The 26977-nt window shown below is 51.5% G+C and overlaps 1 long non-coding RNA gene across 2 annotated transcripts in view; it reads left to right on the top strand.

Annotated features, from left to right (window-relative positions):
* The window catches only part of LOC146395397 (uncharacterized), a 187125-nt gene extending 169182 nt beyond the window's left edge, over positions 1-17943 (top strand). Inside the window, exons 1-2 of one of the 2 annotated variants that reach the window (XR_014831849.1) lie at positions 3228-3360; positions 13745-17943. This is a non-coding gene — a long non-coding RNA (uncharacterized LOC146395397). Of the gene's footprint in view, positions 1-3227; positions 3361-13744 lie in introns of those variants that run through there. The other variant, XR_014831850.1, reaches the window with a different exon arrangement.
* Positions 17944-26977: the final 9034 nt, after the last annotated feature.

A 26977-nucleotide genomic window follows, 5' to 3' on the forward strand; every position in this document is an offset into this window, starting at 1 on the left:
GAGGCCAGCGGTCCTCTAGCTCAGGATCCTGCGGGGCTGCCCTGCAGGTTGTACACTCACCGCTCTGACTCAGAGGCTGCCAGCCCCGGGTGTGCTGATTTTGCAGAATAAGCAGTCCTGGGCTGCTGCCCGCATGCCTCTGGGAGGCCTGGCTTCCCTGGGAGTGGTGGAGAAAGAGAGGGTGCTTAAGTCAGTATGAGACGGGCACTGACCAAACTGGTCCCCCCAAGCTGCAAACGACAGTGCAGGGAGAGGACGCCTAAGGAGGCGCAGCCTGCAGACGCAGGACCCCAGCCCATCCCCACAGGAGAGATGGCCCAGGGCGCATCACGGCCCCTCTCCGCGCCTGTGGACGGAACAGGCTCAGCCTGTAGAGGTCTGGTAAGCACTAATTGAGGTGATGCGTGAAGAGCATCTGGTACCCACCACGAACTCAGTTACTTTTTATAATCGTGAGGCCGTGGGTTTTTGATCCCAGCTCTCCATCTTTCGTAGGGCAAAGACCAGGGTCTACGCAGAATGATAAAAATGGGAAATTTGCCCTGTGTCCTTCCAAGTGTCAGTTCCCCTCCAGGGGCTGCGTTTGTTCACTGTCCAGTGTTTTCAGGTAACCGGAGCGTCTGCACTCACTACCGGGAGGCAGAAGTCCACACGCCCATTTCACGCCCTCCCCCCTGCGTGAAGCTCAGAGAGGTAAAGCGATTTGAATGGGCTGGAGCTCTAACTCCAGTCCCCTCCCTCCTCTCCCGCCCTCCACACTTGTTTGTTTGTCGCCGGATATTGCGCCAGGCAGTGGGCTGGTCCTGGTGACACAGCCATGATGGCTTTGACCGGGGCCCTGTGCTCAAAGGCTTACATTTGGGCAAAGTCAGATCCTAAGCCGGTAAACAGCCCCCCCCCCCCAAATAGGAGAGTTGCGGGTGATGACAGGTGTCCCAAAGAAAAGGAAAGAGAAAGATGAGGTGGGAACTGCTCTGGTTTGGTGGTCCCGGCAGGTGACATTCGAGAAGAAGCATGACCGGGGGCGGGGGGGGGCTGTGGATTTCCAGGGAGAAAGCTTCTGTCCAGAACAACAGCAAGGGCAGAGCTGGCGGTGGGGGCAAGCTGGACGTGTGTTCACAGGACAGGAGGGGCCCAGGGTGGCTGGAGCTGAGTGAGCTGGGGGGAGAGCAAGGACAGGAGAGCAGGGAGGTGACAGGGCCGCTTGTCGCCTGTCACCTCTGCCCATCCAGCTCCTCAGAGGGCACCCCAGCACAGCTGCATCCCTGCCCCAAGGACCATATTTGCAGCATCCAACTGAACATTTAGAAGCTTGAAGAACCTGATGACTGGAGTCTCTAAGCTCCTCCGTCCCTCCCTCCGTTGTCACTATTACCATTATCGTCGTTATTATCACACTGTCATCAGCCCTATTTAACGAGTGAGGGAACTGACTCAGAGAGGCAAAGTGCTTGTCCAGGGTCACCGAGCTAGAAAATGAAAGAAAGGGGATTTGACCCCAGGCCGATTGTATCACTGCCCTTCGTTGGCTCATAACACACTCCTAAGTCTGAGCTAATAGACTTGTGACTTTAAAAATTCATGTGAGGTTTCTATTCCACTCACCTCGTGTCTTGCTAAGCCTTTAGGCCCACACCCTGGCCCTGGGCCCTGAGAGCGGTCTGTCAAACGATGGCCCAAGGACTCAGTACTGGCTGCCCTCTGCCCGTTGGGGGAACCACATTTTTATGGGACAAAGCCACACCCCTTTGTTTACAGACTGCCTTTGGCTGCTTTCCTGCTACAGCGCAGAATCCAGTATTGCTACAGAGACCACGTGGTCCTCACAGCTGAAAGCATTGACTCTTGGGCCCTTTACAGAAAAGGGCTGCAGACCCTGGCACAGGGGCACCTGCTCTCAGCTGCCCTGTCGGCAGGAGGGTGCCTCTGGAAAGACACCCCGAGGACACAGGGCCCAGCCCAGGGTGCAGCACAAAGTAGGCCCTTAAAGCAGGTGGTGAATTCTTCCCTCTGACCTGGAGCAAATGTCAGAGGGAGACGCCCCAACCCTGGGATGCCAGGCTGCGGTCCCCTCTCCCTCAGAGGAGATGTTCAGGCCAAACCCTCTTCTGCATGTACTGCCAACAGTTGCCCAACTTACAAATAAAAGTACAAGACACCTAGTTAAATCTGATTTTCAGAAAAACAACAAATGAGTTTTTAGCATAAGTATCCCCCCCAATATTACATGAGACTTTATATTAAAAGTCACTCTAGGAGTTCCCGTCGTGGCTCAGTGAGTGGTTAACGAATCTGACTAGGAACCATGAGGTTTTGGGTTCGATCTCTGGCCTCGCTCTGTAGGTTAAGGATCCGGCATTGCCATGAGCTGTGGTGTAGGTTGCAGACGTGGCTCGGATCCCGCGTTGCTGTGGCTCTGGTGTAGGCCAGCGGCTATGGCTCCGATTTGACCCCTAGCCTGGGAACCTCCATATGTGGGTGCAGCCCTAGAAAAGACAAAAAGACAAAGAAAGAGTCACTCAAAAATTATCATGCTAAAATTCTGATGTTATTATACTAAATTCCAATTTTATTATGCCAAAATCTTTGGGATAAGTATATCCCAAATATTTCATGGGACATACTTTCGTTAAAAATTATTCTAGAAGTTCCTGTTGTGGCTCAGTGGTAACGAACCTGACTAGTATCAACTCAAGTGGGTTAAGGGCCTGACATTGCCTCGAGCTGCAGTGTAAATTTCAGGCACGGCTAGGATGTGATGTTGCTGTGGCTGTGGCATAGGCCAGCAGCTGCAGCTCCGATTCAGCCTCTAGCCTGGAAACTTCCATATGTCATGGGTGCAGCTCTAAAAAAAAAAAAAAAAAAAAAAAATATTCTGAAATTATTATACTAAATTCTAAATTATACTGAAATCTCTAGTATCAGTGTGTCCCCAGATTTCTTATGGGACGTACTTTGCTAAAAATTTTTTTCTACTAAAATTCTGAAATTCTTATACTAGATTCCAAATTTATTATGCCAACAATTTTACTAGAAGTATGTTCCAAATATTTCATGGGACATACTTACGCTTAAAGAAATGTATCCGTGGTTTATCTGAAATTCCAATTTAATTGGCTCTTGTGTTTCATTTGGGGATGTCACAGGGAGCAGATTTGGAGGCAGAGAAGGAAAGCAGAGGTCTGTGGGGGCCTCGTGACGGCCACGTCTCCCTGCTGGATTGGTTCCTGTGGTGGAGCCAGCAATTGCAGCCACAGCAAGCTGAGCTTCAGAAGGCCCTTCCCCAAATGGTGTCGGCACCCGAGCAAAAGTGAGCTATTTTCCAAGGGAGCCCCCCCAAGTCGAATTCTGGAATGCAAGGTCTGTAGCTTTAAGGCAGCAGAAACCTTTTTAAAATCCTTGTGGTTTTGTCCGCTTTGATGTTTCCCGGGCCGAGATCTGGTCCTCCCACCCGAGCCCCTCTGCCCCGTGTGCCTCTCTGTCTCTCTGGCTCGCTCTCTCCTCGGCCTCTCCCGGTCTTCCTCTGTTATAGTTCATGCTCAGGGGAACGGAGCCGGAGACAAAATGTCTTTTGACAGGTGACAAGATGGCACCAACATGACGGAGGGTTTGGGGCTGTCATCTGGGTGGCAGAAGGGGAGGAGCGAGGAGGCTTAGAAATGAAACAAAACTGAGATGGAGGCATGGCTGCGGCAGAGGCGACGGGCAGCCAGGGGTTTCTGTCCTCCTTGGATGTTTAAAACAATTGCCAGGGGGGATGCTTTTCCCAAACGGGGCAGTGCAGCTGAATCAGCTTCCACGTTGGCCTGAGCAGGCAGGGTCCAGCTGGGAACCCGGTTTGTGAGCTGCAGTTGGGCATAGTAGTAGCAGCAGCCCCTCAGGCCAGCTCCTACTGTGCAGAATAGGAGGCTCAGAGAGGCCAAGTGACTTGCACAAGGTCACACAGCCGCTATGGGGCAGAGCTGGAAGTGAGAACCTCCAACCCCTGCTCTTGTCCACTATTTTGGCCCCACAGAAATCTTGCCTACTGGATCCCTTTATGCTCTCTGCCTGCTCAGATGCCCTCCAGGTTTTCTGGGCACATCTCAGGACGGAGCATGGAGTTGTGCGTGTCCGCAGTGGCTCTGGGTCTGTCTCTGTGGGTTGGGGGAATGAACATGTAAAGGGGAGAGACAGCACCTGTGTCCCCGTCCTGTGGGAGGCCCTCGGCCCTGGCGCTGCCCTGCGCTGTGCAATCAGTAAGCCTCGGCTCTCCTCGCCATCGCTGAGAGCCCTCGGGGCCGGGGATGGAAGGTACCTCTTGGGTACTTAGTAAACAAACGGGAACTTAAAAATTGTCTCCAGCCTCCCCACTTGTCTCTGTGCGGCGGGGCTGGTCTAGGAGACTCGGCTGTGCACCCTGGGATGTCAGAGCCCTAGGGGCCTGTACCAGTGCCTGTGCCCATGGCACCTCTTAAACAGTACATACTGAGCAGGCGTCTCGGGCGCTCCTGGGGGTTCTGGGGGGGGAAGGGCCCCGGCAGAAGAATATGGGTCTACTTCCGGAGGTGGGGACAGCACAGACACCCCTGCTTGGTTTTTGGTTTGTGTGTGTGCGCGTATGTTTAATGCAGTCAACTGCACCTTGTTTTTCTTCTGCGGTTTGGGAAATGTTTACCAAGGAAACTTCAGTTCAACAATCTGGGTGTGGAGAGGACGCAGTGAAGTTCTTCTGATGAATTTACATGCACCTGCATGCAAACCTGTGTGCATCTGAAATACATTCAGCTCTCGGCTAGCACCATCCAGAGAAGGGGACATTTCCACTGAAAATTGTCCTTGCGGGATAGTTCTCATGCAGACAAAAACGCCTCGTCTTTGTGAGGCATTGCTTAGCCTATTCGGTGAGCTTGGTCTTGAATGAGCATGGGCCAAACACTGCTCTCCCATAACTAAACAAAACAGGGGCGTTCCCATCGTGGCTCAGCGGTAACGAACCCGACTAGTATCCATGAGGACTCAGGTTCGATCCCTGGCCTTGCTTAGTGGGTTAAGGATCCATCGTTGCCATGAGCTGTGGTGTAGGTCACAGATGAGGCTAGGATCCCACATTGCTGTGGCTGTGGTGTAGGCTAGCGGCTGCAGCTCTGATTTGACCCCTAGCCTGGGAACCTCCATATGCCACAGGTGTAGCCCTACCAAAAAAAAAAAAAAAAAAAAGCCACAAACCCTTTTCCAAAGATAGAGGAATCTTAGTAAACCGGGGTCAGGAGGGAGGTGGACGGTGGAAGGAGGCTCTTCCACAAGAGGCGCCCTCCCTGCTGCTTCCGGTTAATGACACAAAGCAGACTGGACCTCCGTGAAGGTCCCGCGAATTGTAGACGTGTCTTCTAAAGCCATGAACAGGGGTGACAGTGGTGATCTATGATAGACACGAGTGATTGAGGCTTTTCTCTTTTTTAGGGCTGCACCCAAGGCATCTAGAGGTTCCTAGGCTAGGGGTCTAGTTGGAGCTGCAGCCACAGCAATGCCACATTTGAGCCATGTCTGTAACCTACACCACAGCTCATGGCAATGCCGGATCCTTAGCCCGCTGAGTGAGGCCAGGGATCAAACCCGCCTCCTCATGGTTCCTAGTCTGATTCATTTCCGCTGCGCCACAACGGGAACTCCCAAGTGGTTGGTGCTTGATGGCCGCCAATGCTCATCACCATCCCTGCCAGCCAGCGTTCCCCACCCTACCCTCACCTGTGTTGGCTCCCAGACCCACAACAACCTGCGAGGGACCTGTCTGTGCGTTCCTCGCCCCAGCTGCATGCCGGGGCAAGAATCGACCTTCCGTGCGGCACACATTCCTTTCGGAATCTTCCCCGACGTCCCGGCCCCCTTGGTAGCACAGAAAACCCTCGTCGCAGAACGTCCCCACGTCTCACTCAAGTTCCAAACTCATCTCCTGTCATTTATACTCATTTGGCAAGTTTCATTTAAAACGAAAATGCATTTAATGAAATATTTCTGTTTAAATACCAGCACATTAGATTTGGAAACATGTACCCATCTTGAATATATTTAAGCAAAAATCAATAAAGGTTAATAGCATATTGCTAGAGCATCGCAATGACGGAAAGCCGAATAATTCCTTTTGTAATTGAATAGTACCACTGGAGTGTGGGAGGAAATCAGCAGTGACATTTCTACCGTATCTTTTCAAATGGTGTGTGAAATTCAACCATTGGGCTGTGATAGCCACATACAATTCAGATTTGACTAATTAGGTGCATTGTGCAATTTTCCATTTTTTAATAGGAAAGGGGGGGTGGCAAGGCAATTTTGAGAGGGTCGGGGCCGAAAGGGGCGGGAGAAGAATCATGTCAAGACAGCAAAGTCTTTACCAACAATGTAATTTGAAAAAAGGATTTAATTGGAACCTATTAGGAGACAAACCAGCTGGTTTGAAGGACAAGATTAAAAATATTTCATTAATGCACATGTGGCAATGGGAAGAGATCTTCGAGGCATTTATCATTTTTCTGAGTCACTGACTGCCCAGTGCCTTTCCCTAAGGAAAGGGGCTTCTAGCTGTTAGGCTTGAGAGACTTCGTGGTTCTTTCTCGTCCCTCTTTTTGGTTTTCCCCAATGCTGTCCTTGCAGCTGCACATCAATTTCCATTCTTCCTTGGGAACATCTTGCATGTTCCTGGTGAGCCTGCATCGCCTCTGCTCTTAGCCCTGAATTTTGAGTAAGTAGTGTTCCACCACCTGTCTCAGGATGGGCCCTGATTGGCTAAAACCAGTCGTCAGGTTCCACCCCTGGGACACAGGGATTGGCTCGGTGGGTGGGCAATCACCAGATCTGCTTCCGGAAGATGAGAAGAACCTTTTTCCTTGCTCTGTCAGCTGAGAGGGCCTGGAGGCGGACACCGGGGGAACAGGCCCACACTAGAGTCTAGATCTGAGTTCTGATGCCATTCTCATGTAAAAGGAACCAGGGTTCTTTGGAAAAACTGCGAATCCCAGGCCCCAGGTGGGAGATACACAAGATGAGCCTGCAGCATCTTAAGGTGCCAGAGAGCAGGGAATTGTTCAAAAACAAACAAACGAAGAACACCCTCAGTAATGGCGAGTGTCAAAGGGACACCAGAGCCAGCTGAAAGAGCTCCCAAAGGTCAAAGCTGGAACAGTTTGAGCAGAACAGGGAAGTAGGATTGGATTGTAGCCGAAGGAATAAAATAAGTATGTACAATTCACATTGATACAAGTACATGACTGAATAATGACTAGATAAATACATAAAAATAGACAAATCTTGGAGTTCCCTGATGGCTCATCGGGTTAAGGACCTGGTTGTCATTGCTGTGGTTCGGGACACTGCTGTGGTATAGGTTCAGTCCCTGGCCAGGAACTTCTGCATGCTGCAGATGCCTGCCCCACCCCAGCCCCGACCCCCAGCCAAAAAAACAAATCTCCTATACAGAAAAATTCCAAATAATGTGTGTAGATGTTTGACCCCGAGTGAGGTGGAGCACAAGCCCCCAGTCCTTTTGATCTTTTCATTTAATTTTATTGGAGTATTGTCGACTTACAATGTTTTATTAGTGTCAGGTGTATAGCAAAGTGAATCAATCATATATTAAAAATATCCGTTTTTCCCCATATAGGTTATTACAAACTATTGAGTAGATTTTCCTGTGCTATGCAGTAGGTTCTCATCACCCCCCACTTCTTCAGTGTGGGCTGCATCTTGTCATGTCCTTGCAAAGAGCACAGTGACTCTACAGTGGAGAAATCTGGCTAATGTGACCTCAGCCGGGCGATCTAGGTCAACAGCAGTGATAAATGACATCGATAGTGTGGTCCCTTTATGTGATGCGAGGGGGAGGGCACTTTATCTCTGGGATCTTCCTCCCCCAAAGCCACCAGGATATTCATGAGAAAACGGGAGACAAATCTGAACTAAGGGACAGTCTAGGGAAGCCTAGGGCGGTTCTCCTCCAAACGGCCAAGGGCATCAAAAGCAAGGAAAATGAGCATCTGCCACAGCCAAGAGCACCCTAAGGATGCATGAGGACTAAATGTCACGTGGTGTCCTGGGTGGGATCCTGGACCAAAAAACGACATCAGAGAGCAGGTGAGGGAATCTGCGTGTACTTTGGACTTTAGTTAATGATTATGTACCAGTACTGCTTATTAATTGTGACACACATATCTTACTCATCTAAGATAATAACATCAGAACTCCTGGTACTATCTTTGCAATTTTTTCTGTAAATCTGAAACTATGCAAACGTTTTTAAAAAATATTATTTAAAAGAATCTGATACAAAGAGATATTTATAGGGGCTTCTGGAAATACAGCTCCCTTGGGTTGCAGCATGTGTAGAGCATAAGGATATGGGGTTTAAATGTGAGTGTGCTATTTTGGTGCCAGGAGGGAGAGCCTGGTGCTGCCAGCAGTTGTGAGGCACAGCTTGGGGACAGACTCAGCTGCAGAAGGAAGAAGGGAGAATTAGACCTCAGTCCTCGGTGATATGCATGAGCTGCTGGATTCAGCTGTTCCTGAAACTAACATTATTCTTGACTTGTCTGATTCTGAGCCAATACATAAATCCATGTATTGCTTGAGAGTTTTATTTTGTGTGTGTGTTTTTTTTTTTTTTTGGTCAATCGGAGCATCATGATTAATTATGCACTATTTGTGAATATTTATTAATTATGCACTACTATCACCATCCTCTCTGATCCTGCCGTGATGCCCAAATTCTGAACTCCCACTCTCTTTGGTCTGGGGTACGATTTAATCGCCAAGAAAGTCTGAGCAGTGTATTCTTTGCGGGCAGAGAGTAAGGTGTATGGGCGGGGGCTGCGGGGGCTCATGGGGTCTTTGGAGCCGGTCCTCAGTTCCCACCCAGTAATCTCTCTCCCCAGTGGACAGGCTGTGTCCCGAGGATGATTTGCGAGCATGCCTCCGTCAGAGCCGGGACGCGAGCTCCCTGCTTCCCAGTTTTGTGTGGTTTGTGGCTGTGTGTCGTTTTGTGTAAGGATGGCTGGAGGCCGGGCATGACTGATGTCTGGGTGTTCTTGTCTGCTCCAGACTCCAGGTCACCCCGCTCCAGCCCCGCCCCACCCCTTGCCATGATGTTGCTGTCTGTTATTTTTTAAGTCTTTCCGTGTAGATTATTTAACCTGGCAGAACTTCAGAAATGAATGCCGTTGGTGTAAATAAACAATCGAATGTTTCTAAATTGTCCCTGAACCCCAGAGAAGGGATCGCCTCTTAGTCATCTTTAGTTTCCTGATTCCCGAGTCCCCCGTACAATGCGACAAGTCAACATAGGAACAAGGCTGTCGCCCTCTGCACACGGAGAGGCAAGACACAAGCTGGGGGCGGGATGTGCTGGCATCTGGCTCCAGCTTCCGCCTTCTCCGAGCCCCTCACTACCGCCCAGGCACCAGCCTTCCAGCATGTTCTTGGAGGGAGGGTCTTGCCTGAGTGGCTAGCGACACCTCGGGTCCTCCCGACCCCTTTAGGCATAAGCACTTAGGAAGAGCGGCTCGAGGCATTTGAAATGCCAGGCCTACTAAAAGCCAGGACAGAAGGCTCTGTGCTTTGAACAGGGCCCTTTCATCTCCTCCTTGGCTGCGGAGGGAAGGCAGGCCTCTCCTAAGGCTGTCAGTCAAGCCTTTACGGTTTTGTGAAAGGTGTAACCTCAACTGGGAGCCGCATACCTGCCCTTTTACCCGCCCTTTCATGTTGTTTAATTCAGCTGCACAGGATTCCAAGAGAGCTTACTTAGCACAAGTCACCAGGATCCCCGCAAAACGCTGCTGTGCAAAACCCTCAAGGCTTCAGTTTGCTAACGTCACTTCTTTAAAATGCCCCATTAGCTTCTGCTTTGAAGGAATCCATTCATTCATTCATTCATTCAACAGATCTTTGTTGAGTGTCTCTGTGCCAGGCACTGTTCTGGGGCTGGGACGCGGCTGTGATGAGACAGGCAAGGTCTGCCTGAAGCCAGACATTGACCCCTTCAATGACTCAACCCTGCGAAATGCCTTCCTAATGCCTAAGGAGGTAGGACTACTTCTATTCAAGTGTTTGTCGGGAACTTTCGGTAGTTGAATGAGCTCGAAAGGATCTAGGAGAGAGCCCTTGTCTGTGGGGCAGGTAGACACAGTCAGTTGAGTGTGGCTTAATGCTAGGGTAAGATACTAAAGGCAGCGGGAAAGGCAGACATCTTCGATGGCAAAACTTGGCCTTGAAAATCCCCGGGATAAAACAAACAAACAAACAAACAAACAAAACGTTGCTGTGGCTGTGGTGCAGGCCGGCAGCGACAGCTCCGATTTGATCCCTAGCCTGGGAACCTCCATATGCTGCGGGAGCGGCCCAAGAAATGGCAAAAAGACAAAATAAAAATACAAATAAAAATAAAATCCGAGGGATAGCCTTAGAGCATTGGTTTGTGCACCCAATCCTGTAGAGTAATTTAAATGTAGGTAGACATATGCTGTGTGTTGCGGTGAGTAAATCTGCAGAATTCATTTTACGAGGGTTTCTCTTATAGCAGAAAGCATGCATGACAGGGCTACCCTTTCAGAAGAGCCTCCCCTGGGCTCCCTGCTGGCTGTCAGTTCAGCGGCTGAAGGAGCCCTGGTAAAGCACGTGGGATCTCATCACCACCCCAGCAAGTCCCCTTTCACTCTTGCAGTAGCCCAGGACCCCGAGAGCTGGCCCCCTTCCCTTGATTCCTCCTGCCCCCTGCTTGTTCCATCCAACCTCACTGGCCTCCTTGTCTTTCTGGAACCCATCAGCCATGCTCTCAACGTGGACTGCTCTCTCCTCTGCCTGCATGTCCCAGGGAGCCACCCTCGCTTACCTCTGAAAGTCTCCCCCGAATGTCACCCCGACCACTGCCCCTCAGGCCCAGCTTTAGTTCCCTCCGCAGCTTTGCTTTATTTTAAACCGTGTTTAGTTGTACACCCCAGGAGCATGAGGTTTCTTGACAAAGTTTTGATTTCTGATGTCTGCCGAACTCCTGAAATGTGCTGGGCCCTGGCGGGCGGTTAATCAGTACTTGCAGTGTGAACGAATGGCCCCTGTGCCCAGTGGCTTGTGAATCAGGCGGTCTGAGTCATTCAGTCAGGATATTGTTCAGACCTGCCGGATGCTATATTTCTTCTGAAGTTTACTTAAAACGGAGCCGCGGAGGGCGAGGTTCTTCACGTCCGCTGATGGAGATGGGGTTACTGCTGTCTAAGTGAGGAGGAAGGCAGGTTCACGAGGATAAGTGGTTTATTATGTTCTGCCAGTCGACAGACAGCAGGTGACCCCATTCCAGGAGAGCTCAGGCCTGTCACCTGTTCTCCTCCCTCCCGTAAGTGGACACTGGGGGGGGGGGGGCGGGGAGTGTGTTGTGGTGCCATCCAGAAAAACAAGGAAGGCCCTGGAGTGTCCATCTCTCCCGGCTGATTTGCTGACTAGGCAGGTGTTTGTTGAATGACTAAAGAGGAGACAAAGCCACCATCTTCCCTTTGGAGCTCCTGCTGCAACACACTGCAGACCAAAGAATCAGTGGGGAGGAAGAGGTGCAGGAGGAAACAGGGGCAAGATCAGCTCTTCCCCGTTTCTAGTTTGATGGCATCCTTCCAGCCAGATGGCATCTCTGCCCTGGCTAAGGTGGAAGTTAGCTAAGAACAGCAGTAATCAGCATCAGTGGAGAATTTTTCTCCTCCTGACTGTCCATGAGTTGTGCAGCAAAATTTCAGTAGAGGGGAAAAGATTCTGCCTTAGCTTTTTACTCTACAGGTGCTATCTTTTCCCTCGACTAAGTAAGTAACTACTAGGTAAGTAACATTTACTTACATTTACGTCTGAGCTATTTTCACATTTAAATCTGCAATGGGGAGTTCCCGTCATGGTGCAGCAGAGAGGAATCTGACTAGGAACCATGAGGTTGCAGGTTCGATCCCTGGCCTTGCTCAGTGGGTTAAGGATCTGGCGTTGCTGTGGCTGTGGTGTAGGTTGGCAGCTGTAGCTCCAATTAGACCCCTAGTCTGGGAACTTCCACATGCAGTGGGTGTGGCCCTAAAAAGAAAAAAAAAAAAAAATCAAACAAACGAAAACACTGCAATGAAGGGGGAGTTCCCATTGTGGTGCAACAGAACTGAATCCGACTAGTGTCCATGAGGATGTGGTTCGATCCCTACCCTCTCTCAGGATCCAGCGTTGCCCTGAGCTGTGGTGTAGTTTGCAGTCGCAGCTCGGATCATGCATTGCTATCGGTGTGGGATAGGGCGGGAGCTGCAACTCCGATTTGACTGCTAGCTGGGAACCTCCATGTGCAGCCCTAAAAAGCAAAAAACAAACAAGACAAAACTGTAATGAACTAGAGTTTTGCTGTGTGACTCAGGTTTCCTTCACCCTAACAAGCCATCAGCTGTGAGGCCATTGGAATGAGTGAAGTGTCTGGAGTCAAACAGCCCTGATTTCCAATCCTACTAACTAGTCATCAGACCCTGGGCAAGCCATGCTGCCATTTACCCATCCGCCCATCCGTCCATCCATCCATTCATCTATCTACTCAACAAATATTAACTGAACACCTCCTACACTCTAAGCATTTGAGACTGAAGCCAACAGAATCCCCTGTGTCTGTTAAACAATACAGAGACAAGGCAAATAGAATTGCTTGCTGCAGGGTCTGATAACTAGTTAGTCGAGGAACCAGATATGTGCTCCTGGAAGATGAGACTGCCAATCAAGGGCTTTTTTCCTCTAAAGGACTTGTGTTCAGGGGAGCAGTGGCCCTCAGTATCTCTATCCTAATCCCCTGACCCCGTGAACATGTTTTGTTTCTGCCGCAAAAGGGCCTTTGCAGATGTGATTGGGTTAAGGGCCTAGAGCTGGGTAGATTATCCCGGATTATCCAGATGGCCTTCATGGAATCCCAGGGGTCCTTCTAGGGGAACGAGGGGGTGGGAGGTGTGGTGTCGGAGTGCAGTGGGAGAACAGCTCCATCAGCCACCACTGGCTTGGAAGGTCGGGGAGGAGCCCTGAGCTAAGGCAGGTTGGCAGCCTCTGGACGCTGGAAAAGGCAAAGGAATGAATTCTCCCCAGAGCCTGCAGGAGGAACACGGCTCTGTCAACACCTTTTTTTTTTTTTTTTTTTTTTTTTTTGCTTTTTAGGGCTGCACCCGTGGCATATGGAGGTACCAAGGCTAGGGGGTCCAATCAGAGCTACATCTGCCAGCCCACACCACAGCCACAGCCTTGCCAGATCCTTAACCCACTGAGCAAGGTCAGAGATCAAACCTGTGTCCTCATGAATGCTAGTCAGATTCATTAACCACTGAGCCATGATGGGAGCGCCTCTGTCAACACTTTGATTTTTGTCCAGTGGGACCCACTTCACATTTGACCTCTAGAACCATAAGATAACACATTTGTGTGAAGGTACCAGGTTTCTGTTTATTTGTTACAGGAGCCACGGGAAGTTAATCCAATGTCAGATGGGTAAATATTTTCAGCTTTGAGGATTGTATGTTCTCTTTCACAGTCTCTGCCATTGATGGTAAACGAACGGACAAGGTCAGATTTGGCCGCTGGACTGTAGTATGTGGACTTCCATCCTAACGTATTAAACAGGGAGTAATAATAGCAGAATGTTGTTTTGTTGGCATTAAATGAAAAAGTGCTATGAAACTTTTAGTGATGCCTGAGAAATAGCAAGCACTCAATAGATGCTTATTATTATTTTCTTGACCAGTATTACTGCAGCTGTTACATGAAGAGGAATATGCTTGATTTTTCCAGCAGTCTATCCGTCGGAACACCATAAAGATAGACCAAGAACAGTCTGTTCATCAGGTACTTCTGATGAAAGCTCCTCTGTAGCAACTCATAGACACCACATAAGAGGAAAAACATCTCAAGGAGGAAGAATAAACGAGAAGAACTGTCTTTACCTGAAAATGACAACCTAGAACAGACATGGTGACAAATGTCTCCAAGTCACACAGGATGGTCCCGGCTTTGAGTGGTGTGAGGCTCTCCTGTTACTATTTCCCATTCCAGCATTGACATATTTTATTACTAATTGCTTCTTCAAACCTCATCAATGATCTTTTGCACTTTCTGCAAAGAAATGTTGAAAGCTTTTAATGAAGAAATTAATTATGTATAGTCTTGAATGCAAATGAGACTCATTAATTGTAGCATTGATACCCTCTCCTAGCACAAACTATGAGAACTGGCATTATACATATTTATAAGGTACCGTACATTTTGACAGATGCCTGCAGACTGTGATGAAAAGGTGGTCAAGGTGTCTGAAAGGACGCCTTCTCTCTGACAGATGCATGCGCCGCGTTTCGTGAGAAGTTTGGTTCGGTTGTCAGCAATAGTGACTTTAGAATGTTGAGACATGAAAACTTTGGGCATAAAATGAATTTTCCCCCCAAATGGAAAACTTGAGTGGAGTGGAGATGATTGGAACCAGGATTGACTGTTTCCTGGGAAAATACGTCTGAGGGTTCCTGGTGCCTGCCGTGTGATTGTCCAAGAGCCATTCTCATCAAAGCCGGATGGCGGAGTGTTGGAATTCGCCTCTTTCATGCCCGAGAATAGAGTCAACCTCTGGATGATCACCCCTGGGCCACTAGGAAACAACATTCTGCTTCACAGAGGTCTGTGCTAAACAAAGACCCCGGTAGGGAGAAAGTGGGCACAATAGTTTGTTGCTTCTCCCGTCAAGAAATAGTGTTCATTGGCCCACCCTTCTGATCTTGGCTTGGTCATGTGACTTTCATTGGCCAATGAGTCCTCAGCCACCATGATACAAGCAGAAGACTGCAAAGTGCTTCTTCCCTGGGTTTACCATCCCTTGCTTCTGCAGAAAACCTTTCTGCCACTGTGAATACCAGCACATGGAGACAGGCTCGCTGTCTCAGACACAACCCCAGGCATGTGAGCAAGGCCATTCTAGATCAGCCAGCCCCCGTCAAGCCAACACAGACCAGAGACGGCCCGGCCAACTGATAGGCTCATGAAAAGTTTAAAAAACATGCTTGGTGCTTTATACCACTAAGTGTGGAATGATTTGTTACACGGTGGAAGCTAACCGATACAAGTTAGCAGCCAAATTTCATCCTACGTTTGGGGGGGGTGGGTATCAAGACCTTGCTTGTGAGTGACAGGTGCTGCTTCCTAGGAAGATGTCCACAGATATAGACCAGTCTCTGCAGGAAGATAGACAAGGAAGTAAATGAGTCAAAACTTGATTACAGATGGAAAGAAATGAGTTAGACCTGGTCTGAGCATGTACAGCAGACACTGCTGCTGCCTCCCAACAGCCATCTCCTCCCTCCACCTTCTTCCTTTCTGACCAAACCCTTTAAGTCTGTGATAAAGGCTGAATGTACCAGGGGGACCCTTGGAAAGGCCTCCCAGCCTAGGAAAAAAGAGACACGTCTGTATCTCTGAAGGCCTCGTTCTTCCGTGGTAGACAGAATTCCAACAAGGTCCCTCCAAGATTTCTCGCCCGAATCCCCAGAACACGCTGAGCTATCGCTCCTGTGATTATGGCACATTTTATGGCAAAAGAGATGCTGTGATATTACATACAACTGATGACGGCTCCTCATCGGTTGACTCTGAGTTAACAAAAGGGAGTCTCCCTGATGGGGCTGTTCTGATCACACGAGACCCCGGAAAGCAGAGAGCTTTCTCTGGGAGGTAGCAGAAGGAGAAGTAATGAGAGGTTCAACATGAGAGGACTCAGTGGAAGAGGGTATTTTGTTGCTGATGGAGGGGCCCCCTAGTAAAAACCCCCTGGGAGCTGAGAGCAGCCCATCCCCTGGCCAACAGCCAGCAAGATCACAAGGATTCAGCTCTCAGTTTGGGGTGGGGGATGGGGAGGCTTGTCTCTTCCCCTCAAAGGTACAACCTCAAAAGGCCACAAGTGTCTACAGCAGGACCACGTATTGGTCTGCAACGCGATGATAATAAGAAAAGGTGCCCCTTGCCGAGGCTCCCTCTGGCTCAAGTGTTTCCTGGCAGGTAGCAGGGTTTGAGGCAATCTTGAGTTCAAGCCATAGCTTTCGTTCTGGAATAAATGAAGGAGCATCACTAATTCCCTCCTTTCTGTGGGGGAATTTCTCGCACCCCTGTCTTCCTGAGGACTCCCACGCCAGATGGCGAAGTCCCGAGGGCAGCCATTTCTGCCCGGCTTTTCTGGAGGATGATAGAGCAAGCGTGTTCCAAGGAGGAGGGTGTCCAGCCACCACTCCCCACCCTGTGCTCCGGCCCCAGGTGTGCCTTGAAAAGGGCCCCTTAACACAGGAGACACTGCCCAGCCTGTGTCTCTCCTGGAAGCTGGGGTTCGGGATGACAATGAAGCGAGTCCCAGAAAACTGGGACCGGAAGGGACCCCTAAATGGTGCACACGCTCCCTTTCCACTTCTGGGGAACTGAAGTCAGAGACGTCAATTCAAGGACTTGTCTAAGGTCGCAGAATGAGTCAGGGTCACATCCTTGAGCCTCAGACGCTAACGTGCCTTATTAGGTTACCCTAGTGGCTGCTGTAACCGGGATCAAACGGACAGCGGCCGAGGCTGGATGGAAGTCGGTTTCTCTTCTGTGTCTCAGAGCCGGGGCTCAGGCTGATGCTGTTGGAAAGTCCAGACTTCCTGTCCCTTGTTTGTCTTCTGGCTTCGACAGGAGGCATCACGGTCGTAGTCTAGCCCGAGGGACGGGGGTGTAGCAGGCTCCCATTTGAAGTTTAGGAGGACGGCCGGCCTGCCGTGGAGGGAGGCAGGGGTGGCCGTGGGCAGGGGGACTGGCCGCAGAGTCAACGCAGAAACAGCTATTAACCTAGGATCCTGTGGAGGCCCCTTCGCGGATGAAAGCTAACGAAGGGATCCTGGATAAAATGACAGAGGGCAACTCACTCTTGGCCTTGCTCTGGGAAGCAATTGGGAGTGGTGAGGACTGTGGCAAACTGGGGCCTGCCTGCCTGCCTGCCTACAGCAGGGCTGCTCACCTTCGGCCCGGGCGACATTCGGGGCTGCATGTTCGCCATTCAGGATGGGGGGCTGGCCCGGGCCTGGGAGGATGTTTACCGGCATCCCTGACCTCCACCCAGTCGATGCCAGTCGCACCTCCCCCCGACACACATGGTGACAAAACAAAATGTCTCCAGATGTTGCCACCTGTCCCCTGCAGGGTAAATGCATGCCCAGCTGAGAAACGCCGGTCTCTGGGGAGAAGCCGTCATTCAACTGCCGCTCCGGTTGCCCGGGGGCAGCGCAGGCGCCGTGTTCTTCCGTCCTCCAATTCTTCACAACTTCTTCTCCGATTTAATATTGGCAAATAACCCACTTTTTCACAAGTGGGAGAGAGAAAAGCCCACCCCAGGCCCCGGCTCGCAGCCTTTGAGTCAGCAGTCTATAACAAGCTCCACGTGGTCGATGGGCTTCTTGGTGGCTTTCTTCTTATGTTCCCCAAAGGACCTGCTTGATGGGACCTTCCCTTGAATAGCAGCTTGTTCAGTGTTTGTTGAATGACTGAACAAAAGAACTTGCCAGTTTATAGTGCTGATCCTATGTGTCTGTCCCTTCTCACCCCCTACTTTTGATTTGTCAGGCAAACTGCTGATCTGACAGACACTCCAAAGCTCATTTCTCGCCCCTTCCTGCCCCTTCCAGGGATTTAAGAATTCCAAAAAAAAAACATCCGAAGTCACAAATCTGATGCCACACAGCTGCCAGCGCCCTCATTTGAAACCAGCCCTTCCAGAAACACACAGAAGAGCCACACATGCTCACCCTCCCACCTCCTGTTGCAGAGAGAAAAGCTAGGCCATGTGGGAAAATGCTGTGGGCTTTGTGGTGGTCAGGACGCCGCGCTTATGTTGAAAACGTTCTGCTCTGGATAAAAGTAAATAAAACAAAACCTTGTTCCTTAGAATTAACATCAATGTTTATTTTCCACGCCGCTGACATTTCGGGCCGCCCCGCCCCCTCCCCGCCGCCGCAGCGCCTGGAAAGGGCGCCCGGCTGCGGATGGGACCTCGCAGGATGGGTTCGCGTTCGCACACCTCCTCCCTCCCGGTCTTGTCTTCTCCGAGTTGGATGCTTTTGACAGGCTCTGCCTCCTGTTTGGAGGCTGAGGGAAATGCTGCAGCTTCGGGGATTCTGATCTCCAGTGTCAGTTTCCGGCGGGCGTCCTGTTTCTCCGGCGAGGATGCACGTGACCGTGAGCTGGGCACACAGGGGACAGCGCCCACGGTGGAGATGGTGCTACACACAGGGCTCCCTCTTCCTGGGGCTTCCTCTGAGCCCGCGCCCGGCGGACTCGTGGCGGAGAAGCTCTCGGCCGACGGTGCCCAACCCGGAAGGGGCGGCAGCATTGTTAGCGCATGCTCCCCTGCAGACCCCTCACCACCCCTGCCACCTGCCTGTCTTTGTCCCCTGACCTCTCACCACTCCGCTCCAGCCACAGTGGCCTGCCTTCAGTGGTCAGCCACCTTTTCCTTAAAGGGCCAGATGGTCGATATTTTAGGTGTTGTGGCTTAGGGTAGTGCTTCCTAGTTGTTCTACTGAAACTGTGTTCCCAGGAACCCCTCGGTCCCAAGCAAAAGGGAACATTGGCCTCCCCACTTTGTGGGCCGTCTTGTCTCAGCTGCGGCTCCTCAGCTCTGCCCTAGCAGCACTCCAGCGGCTGGAAAGGCCGGGGAGGTGAATGGGTGCAGCCGTTTGCCAAGGAAACTTTATCCAGAAAGGCAGGTGGCCGCTGTGGTTGGCTGACCCCTGTCCTAAGGTGCCGTCTCTCTCCCTCCACAGGGCCTTTGCACTTGGATGAGTCGCTCTTTCCTCTGATATTCACCCAAGTCTTTGCCCATTTGTCACCTCTTCAGAGGCCACGGATCGCAGGCACCCACCTGCCAAGTACTGGCTGCTGAGAACCCATGTTCACCTCCTGCTCCCATCTCGTTTCATCTTCAGCGTGCTGCACACCATTCTGTCACCTGTCGCACTGTGGTTTACGGGTCTGTCATCTGCCTGCCCCTAGAATGTAAGGATCACGAGGCCAGCTGCCTTGCTGCTCACTGGGCTGGGACTGCGCCAGGCCCATGGCAGGCTCGTGGTTGGAGTTTGTGGTATAAATGAATGTGGCAATGACCGGGCGAGGGCATCAGCCTCAGAAAGTTTCATGTGCCTGCTCAAGGTTGCTGCCGGCTGGAAGGACGACACTTGGGCCAGGGGCTGGGTTCTGCCACGAGCGTCGCAGTTTGGGTCAAGTCAGCCACGGAAGCACGTGTCTGCGTGCAAGGTGAGAGGCTGAGGCGTCTCAACTGAGCTCCTGTGCAGACATGCAGCTGAATGGTTTGAAGAGATGCCCCTGGGGACTCAGAATCTGGCTCCAACCCCCACCAGGCTCCGGACGATCCCAGCCCCCTGCCTCGCTGGAAGGCCCAGAGCCGGGTAGAGGGTCCACCTCTACCTCTTTGTGGATGATTCTTCTTCTCTGACTCCTTGGGCCTGTGACCTGGGCAGCGGCACAGGGCCCTGAACCGCAAAGGGCCACGTTTAATGCTCTGCGATCACCGTCTTGAAATTCTCAACACTTTTTTAATCTTGATACTTGCACCATCAGCATTAGCTGCAATCTGTAAGAGAAGAAATCAAGGCCCGAGGAGACCGAGGGATTTGTCCCTAGATCACCCAGCAGGGGGGCGACAGCATGGGGGTGGGGCCCGGCTGGTCCCTCGCAGAGCCTCCCTTCTGCCTTGAGCATCTCGCACAGGCCATTCAGCCTGTGTCTCCCGAGGGAATCGGAGCTGCTTGATGATGATTGACTGACTTAGGTCAGCCTGGGAAGGGAGGCCAGCGCTTCATGCAGCTGCCTCCTTCTCCTCTAACCCTCAGATTCCTTCTCCTCCAGGAAGGCCTCCAGTCACTCCAGCCCTCCTGTAGCCCACCTCAACGCTTGGGTGGGCCAGCTCTCCACCTGGTCCAACCCTGTGGAGTCCTGAGGTCACACCTGCTGGTAGACAGGTGTAGCCAGGCAACACCTCACTTCTTAGGGGCAAGAACACAGTCAGGTTCATCAAACTGACTCCAAAGCCCTAGAGCCAAGCTTGGGGATGCAAGTGGTTGTGTGGCAATTTAGGGAGTACCTGCTGGGTTTAGGAAAATTTATCAATTTTTTTTTTTTTTTTTTTTTCTGTTTCTTGGGCCGCTCCTGCGGCATATGGAGGTTCCCAGGCTAGGGGTTGAATCAGAGCTGCAGCCACCGGCCTACGCCAGAGCCACAGCAACGCAGGATCCGAGCCATGTCTGCAAACCTACACCACAGCTCATGGCAACACCGGATTGTTAACCTACTGAGCAAGGGCAGGGACCGAACCCGCAAACTCATGGTTCCTAGTCGGATTCGTTAACCACTGTGCCATGACAGGAACTCCTATCAAATTATTTTTACTCTTCCTTCTAAGGGAAGTTCAAGAGGCTTGCCGGGTACATGCAATACAAGATGAAAACATAACTCAGAAGTTGGAAGGAAAGGAAAACAAGAATAGGCTATAATGGAAATATCAAAAAAAGCTAGAAATAAAACTGCACGTGCTGTGGTTGGCAGCACAATGTCCTAAGGTATCACGGCCTTGCCTGGAACCTGCGGAGAGGGACTTTACATGGCAGAAGACTTTGCAGATGGGGTTAAGGGCGCTGAGATGGGGGGGTTCTCCTGGATTGTCTGGGTGGCCTCGAAGTGATCTCAAAGGTCCTTATAAAAGGAAGTCAGATGGGCTGGAGCCAGAGAGGGAGGTGGGGCAGGGGGACTGGAAGATGCTGAGCTGCCCGCTTTGAAGTGGAGGGAGGGGCGGCAAGCCGAGGAAAGCAGGTGGCCTCGGGTGCTAGGAAAGAGGAGAACTCAGATTCTCCTGTAGAGCCTCCACCTCTGTGATTTTTGCTCACCGAAGTGGACTTTTGACCTCCGGAACTTTAAGATAATACATTTTTGTTTTGAGCCATTCAGTCTGTGGTAATATGTAATAGCAGCGCAAGAAACTCATCAACAAATGATAGAGTCTCATCTGTTGGAGACCAGTAGTGAGCAAGTTGAGCTCTAAGCCACCATCCAGTCAGAGAGGGAACCCACTACCTCTGTCATCCACAAGGGACATGAGATGAAGGCAAAAACAAACAAACAACCCCCCCTACCAAACCCCATCAATTTAAGTCCCCCAAGAAACTCATCCTCACAGCATCAACATCTCTCTTGGTGGGGAGCCCGGCCTGCTGCTGCCCCGAAGGAGGCACTCGGGATCGGAGGGTGGGGGCTCCTCTCCATCCACCTTCACCTTTGCTGCCCCCTCCCCCGGACCACCCAGACGAGGAAAAATGCTTTATTCACAGGTTGTGGAAATGAACTCAAACACACATGGAAATCTTTTCCCTTGTGTGTGTGTCTCTCTTTTTTCTCAAATGAAAACCAAACACATCCACAGAACTTACTGAAAGAGTGCAGAAGGAATAGAGCAGAGGGCGCGAAACGTTTTCTGTGAAGGGCCAGACTCACGAGGTGGGAAAGCAGCTGTGGTCAGGATGCTGAGGGGGCTGCCGTGTCCAGATGAAACTCTATTTACCAAAGCAGACCAGCGGGCACCTAGATCTGGTCTGCGGGCTGCAGTGGCCAAGCCCTGCTTTATTTTTATTTTTATTTTTTGTCTTTTTAGGGCTGCACCCTCAGCATATGGAGGTTCCCAGGCTAGGGGTGGAACCGCAGCTGTAGCTGCCGGCCTACACCACAGCCACAGCAATGCCAGAGAGCCACGTCTTTGACCTACACCACAGCTCGGGGCAACGCTGGATCCTTGACCCACTGAGCAGGGCCAAGGATGGAACCTGCATCCTCATGGATGCTAGTCAGATTCATTTCCACTGAGCCACGACAGGCACTCCAAGCCCTGCTGTGGCGATCGTGCAATTCTGAAGTTCATGGATCCTCAATTACCCAGATAATTTTTGCCACCGCCTCACGTGCAGCAGAAGTGTTTCTTCTGCCTCCTCTGGGTCAAGCGTGGAGACCTCCCTCCCTCCCTCCCTCCCTCTCTTCTAAGAAGGCAGAAACAATACCACCCAACCTGAGTTTGGTGGCGGCTCTTTGTGAAGTGCTCGGCAGATCTGCTCCACGCACAGCAGGTGCTCAGAGTCTGGTGGTTGGGGAGGTACTGCTCGGTTCGCTGATGTCCCACCATCAGAGCTCATGAAAGGAGACTGTGGTGATGACAAATCCAGAGCAGAGGCAAGTCCCAGCTTTGGCCGCTTACTCGCTGTGTGGCTTTGGGTAAGTTACTTAATTTCTCTGAGGCGCCAAGTCTTCCTTTGGAAGTGGAGTGCTATTTGCAGTTACTAGTTGTTGGGAGGGTTCAGTATAGAATTGCCAAATAAGTTACATTTGAATTTCAGATAAACAGTGAATGCTGTTTTTGGTGTATGTAAGCCCTAAGTGCTGCGTTTCTATTTGCGGAGCCTGGCGGCCCTGTTTCAGTGAGGGGATGCTCATGGAACGTCTGAGCCAGCGCTCGGCGGGTCACGGGAGCCCAGGGAAAGGGAGACTTGCAAATGTCCCGAAAGGGAGTTGCCGTGTTTCTGATGTCCTGCCTACCCGGTGCTTGTGAGAACTGGACACAGTGAAAAGGGCTGGCACAAGCAAGGGCACTCTGGGCAGCTGCCGCCCATCCTGTCAACTCATCTTGTCTCTTGTCTCATTCTTGGTTCTTCCCACTCCGGGTTCTCGATCCCACAAAACTGAATTAACCATTTCCCCAGGTCCAGGCTCCCTCGGCCGCATCTGGGAAGGACTTGACTGTTTCTGGTGGGGAGCTGGGTCGGGGGGCAGCCCTCTGCCTCTTCCTTCTCTGGGTGGTCTGGCTCCCAAGAGCTGGAGAAGGTGCTAAGGTTCAGTCAGCTCTGAATACCCGGGTGCCCAGGGACCCAACTCGAGTTGGGTCTGATAACATCCTCCCTCCCCTGCTGCCTCTTCATCCCCCTTTTCCTGGGATCCTCTTCCTCCCAGGTCCCCGTCTTCCCAGGATCCCTTCTTCTCAGGATCCCCCTCTTCCCAGGATCCCTTCTTCCCAGGATCCCCGTCTTCCCAGGATCCCTCTTCCCAGGATCCCCCTCTTCCTCCCAGGATCCCCTTTCCCAGGTCCCCCTCTCGCTGGGACCCCCTTCTCACACGATGCCCCTTCCTTTCTTCCACCGCATCACCAGCCGCCTGCAGCCCACAAAGCACCGAGGGTTTGACTTCATTTTCTGTTCTCTCATTGGGCTTTACTTTATTTTGCTCTTACATTTTTATCCCCTGTACTTTTTCGTTTAACTTCCATATCTTTTAAATTTAAAAAAATGCAGGCCCGCAACTTAAAAAGGCAAAGGTACTCAACCTTTGCAACAATAACCACAAGGAAAGCCCTCCTGTTGCCACCTTCCCCTACCCCGACCCCTGGGCCCCAGAGCAAACTCATTTGGATTCTCCTGGCTGCTTTCTGTTTGGCCAGGTGGTAAAGCAGCCTCTTTACGCTTCGCTTTGCCTCCCCAGTTTTCAGCCTGGCGGGTGAGGATTTGTCTAAGGTCTTCCTCCTCACGCCCCCACGCCCTCCCTCCCCTCGTTCCTCCGTTAACAGCCTGAACCCCTTTGGGGTAAGAGTGGCCCCAGCATGTTGGTGACTGTGCCTTCCTGGGACCAGCAGCCCCTGCCATCTCACGCCTGTGCACAGTCCGCTCGGTGGTCCTTGTGTGGGCTTCAGGGGCCCGAGCCAGCGGGTGTCCCAGCCCAAGGCCAAACCTTCCCAGAGGCTTTGGGAGCTGAAGTTGGATGTCACTTCTGATGATGTACATTTAGCACCGAGAACCTTGACGGGGCTGGCAAGAAGGCATGCTTTCAAACCGTGGTGCCTCTCACCCTATGGCCCAGACCACCCTTTTGGGTGTTCAAAGAATGGCTTTGTTGGAGTTCCCATCGTGGCTCAGTGGGTTAAGAACCTGACTAGTATCCGTGAAGACGCAGGTTCAATCCTTGGCCTCACTTAGTGGGTTAAGGATCTGGCATTGCTACAAACTGCAGTGTAGGTCGCAGACGTGGCTTGGATCCAGTGTTACTGTGGCTGTGGTGTAGGCTGGCAGCTGCAGCTCTGATTCTACCCGTAGCCCGGGAACTTCCACATGCCACAGGTACGGGTACAGCTGCCTAAAAAAAAAAAGAATGGCTTTGATAAATGTAAAGAGGAGGCGAGACTTTGCCCCTACCCTCTTAAGTTCTGTACCTGGGGCCTGAGAATTACACTGGCAAAAGGCAGCTTTACAGGAGAGAAGCATACACATTTTATTCATAATTAATATTTTTATGTGTATGTGGAGGCCTTCATATATAAGAAAAGGGAGACCACAAAAAGCGTACAGGTCTAAGAGCTTATATATTATTTTAACAAAGAATGATAAATTACAGAGGGGTGACAAGACCAAAGAAAAAGGGATTTGGGGTTAGGGACAGTAAACTGTGGGAAAGTGACCAGAAAAATTCATGGGGAAAACTAATGGAAGTTAAGGGCTATTTTAATAGGTTTATTCATACAGATTCATTTCGGCCAGGATTGTCCATCCTGAGAAATAAGAATGTTCTCTGGGAGTTCCCCTTGCGGTTCAGCAGTGCTGAATCCGACTAGCATCCGTGAGGACGCAGGTTCAATCCCTGGCCTCCCTCAGTGGGTTAAGGATCCGGTGTTGCTGCGAGCTGTGGTGTAGGTCACAGGTGTGGCTTGGATCTGGATCTGGCATTGCTGTGGCTGTGGCTGGCAGTTCCAATTCGACCCCTCGCCTGGGAACTTCCTTGTGCCATGGGTGCAGCCCTGGAAAAAAAAAAAAAAAGTTCTCTTTCTGGTACTGGGAGGGCACCTTCCGCGTAGGAAGTTTATGCCCTGCTTTTAAGTAGAAAAGGGAGGTCAGAGAGCCCTTCCTGCATCTGGTGCTGCTCACTTGCTCTCAGCTCTAAATAGTTAATATGCCGGAGTGTGATATTTTGGGGTGGCGTGTTCTGGTCCTTTTCAAGTGTAACGCATTAAAACTATGCCACCGTTTTTGTTGCCGTATTTCTGAACATGCTGGGAGCCCCATAAAATGATGACAGGCTGGCCCATCTCAACCTCCAAGGGGTCCACGGTGACCCCCGGGCCCGCAGAGGTCGGTGCTGCAGGTGTTTGGGGGGGGGGGTCTGGCTCCTGTTGAATTCTCACGCGCCCTCTAGTCCTGCCCACCCCCCGAAGTTCAGATGAGGAAATCTTGGCCCAGAGATGCCTCCACGTGCCCAGGGGCTTGGAGCTGTCAGTAGCGGAGTCAGGCTATGAGCCGGGGCGGGGCCCTGACCCCAGATCCTGCGCGCGTACCCACCAGGCCATCATGGGAAGGACTGAGGGCTGCATTTGCTTCCTGGGGCTCTGGTCACAACTAGCCCAGCCTTGGTGGTTTAAAATGATGGAGATTTATTCTCTTATGTTCTTGGGTGTCAGCGTCCAAAACAGGTCTCAGCAAACTCAGTCAGGGCGTGGGCACAGCCGGCGCCTCTGGCTCCAGAGGAGAACCATTTCCTTGCCCTTCCAGCTTCCGGAGCTGTATTCTTGCTCCCCTGGCTCCTGGCCCGGTCTTCCGCCTCCAAGGCCAGCAGCCTAGCATCTTCCTTCAGCTTCCCCTTGGCTTTTTGGATACTATTTTTTTTTTTTTTTCTTTTAAGGCTGCACCTGCGGCATTTGGAAATTCCCAGGCCGGGGGTCAAATTGGAGCTGTAGCTGCTGGCCTACGTCACAGCCACAGCAACTCGGGGCGGGATCTGCGCCGCCTCCATCCGAGGAGACCTACACTGCAGGTTGTGGCAGCGTCGGATCCCTAACTCCCTGAGGAAGGCCAGGGATTGAACTTGCGTGCTCATGGATACTAGACAGTTTCTTAACCCACTGAGCTGCAATGGGAACTCCCTCCTGGGCCTTCTGTGTAGTCAGACTTCCTCTGCCTTTCTCTAATGAGGGCCTTTGCGATTGCATCGGGGACCATGCCGACCATCCAGCACAAAGTCCCATCCAAGGACCCTTTACTCAACCACATCTGCAAATTTCTTTTTACTGGGTAAGGGCACATTCACAGGTCCCGGGAATGGGGAGCTTAAAATCTTTGGGGGCCATCACTCAGCCTACCCTTTGGCCTTAAAAGTGTGTCCTACTGGCTGGGTCCTCACCATGGAGGTTTCGTGGTGGCCTCTGAAAGGGACACTACAGCCCCAGGAGTCTCTGGCTTCCTGTAGAAGGTCCCAAGGACCAAGCATATAGCTCCAGAACGTCTTAGGCAAGATGGGCAGCACCCAGGCTCAGAGGTCCTAAGGCTTCAGGGAAAGAATGATTCCTGCCCCAGCCCCCTTCCCCATCAGCCCAGGGAGGTCCTTGGGGGAGAAAAGTGAGGGGACAACTGTCCTGTCCTCTCCTCTGCTAAGATGCTGGACAAGCTGGTTGGCTTTGGAGGTGAGACCTCTGGCCTCTGGAGATAACAACAGCCAGTATTTGAACTCAGTGAGCCCAGCCGTACGGCGGTGATCTCATCTCTGTCGTCGTCAGCCGTCTTCTCCGTAAAATGGGAATAATCACAGTGCCCGCCTCGGACGATTGGAGTCAGGATTCATAACCCACCCGAAAACGTTGGCCAGAGTCCCTGGGACGTGGTGAACTCACGGCAAATCTCCCCACCCTCACCTGCTGGTAACCCCATGATCCAGTTGTTTAAGCCACCATCCTTGTCAGCCTGGCCACGCTTTCTCCTCCCCACTCCACATCCCATCCGTCAGCAGATCCTGCTGGGTCTGCTCTCAGCCTACGCCCTGCACAGATACCATTCTTGCTCCCATCGCCATCCTCGCTCTCCCAAATTCTTGCAAGGGCCTCCTCAGTGGTCTCCCT

Source organism: Sus scrofa, chromosome 17, assembly GCF_054392235.1.
Source record: "Sus scrofa isolate SSC_HxYL_T2T_F1_AM1 chromosome 17, Sscrofa_HxYL_maternal_Yorkshire_Landrace_v2.0, whole genome shotgun sequence".
NCBI lineage: Eukaryota > Metazoa > Chordata > Mammalia > Artiodactyla > Suidae > Sus > Sus scrofa.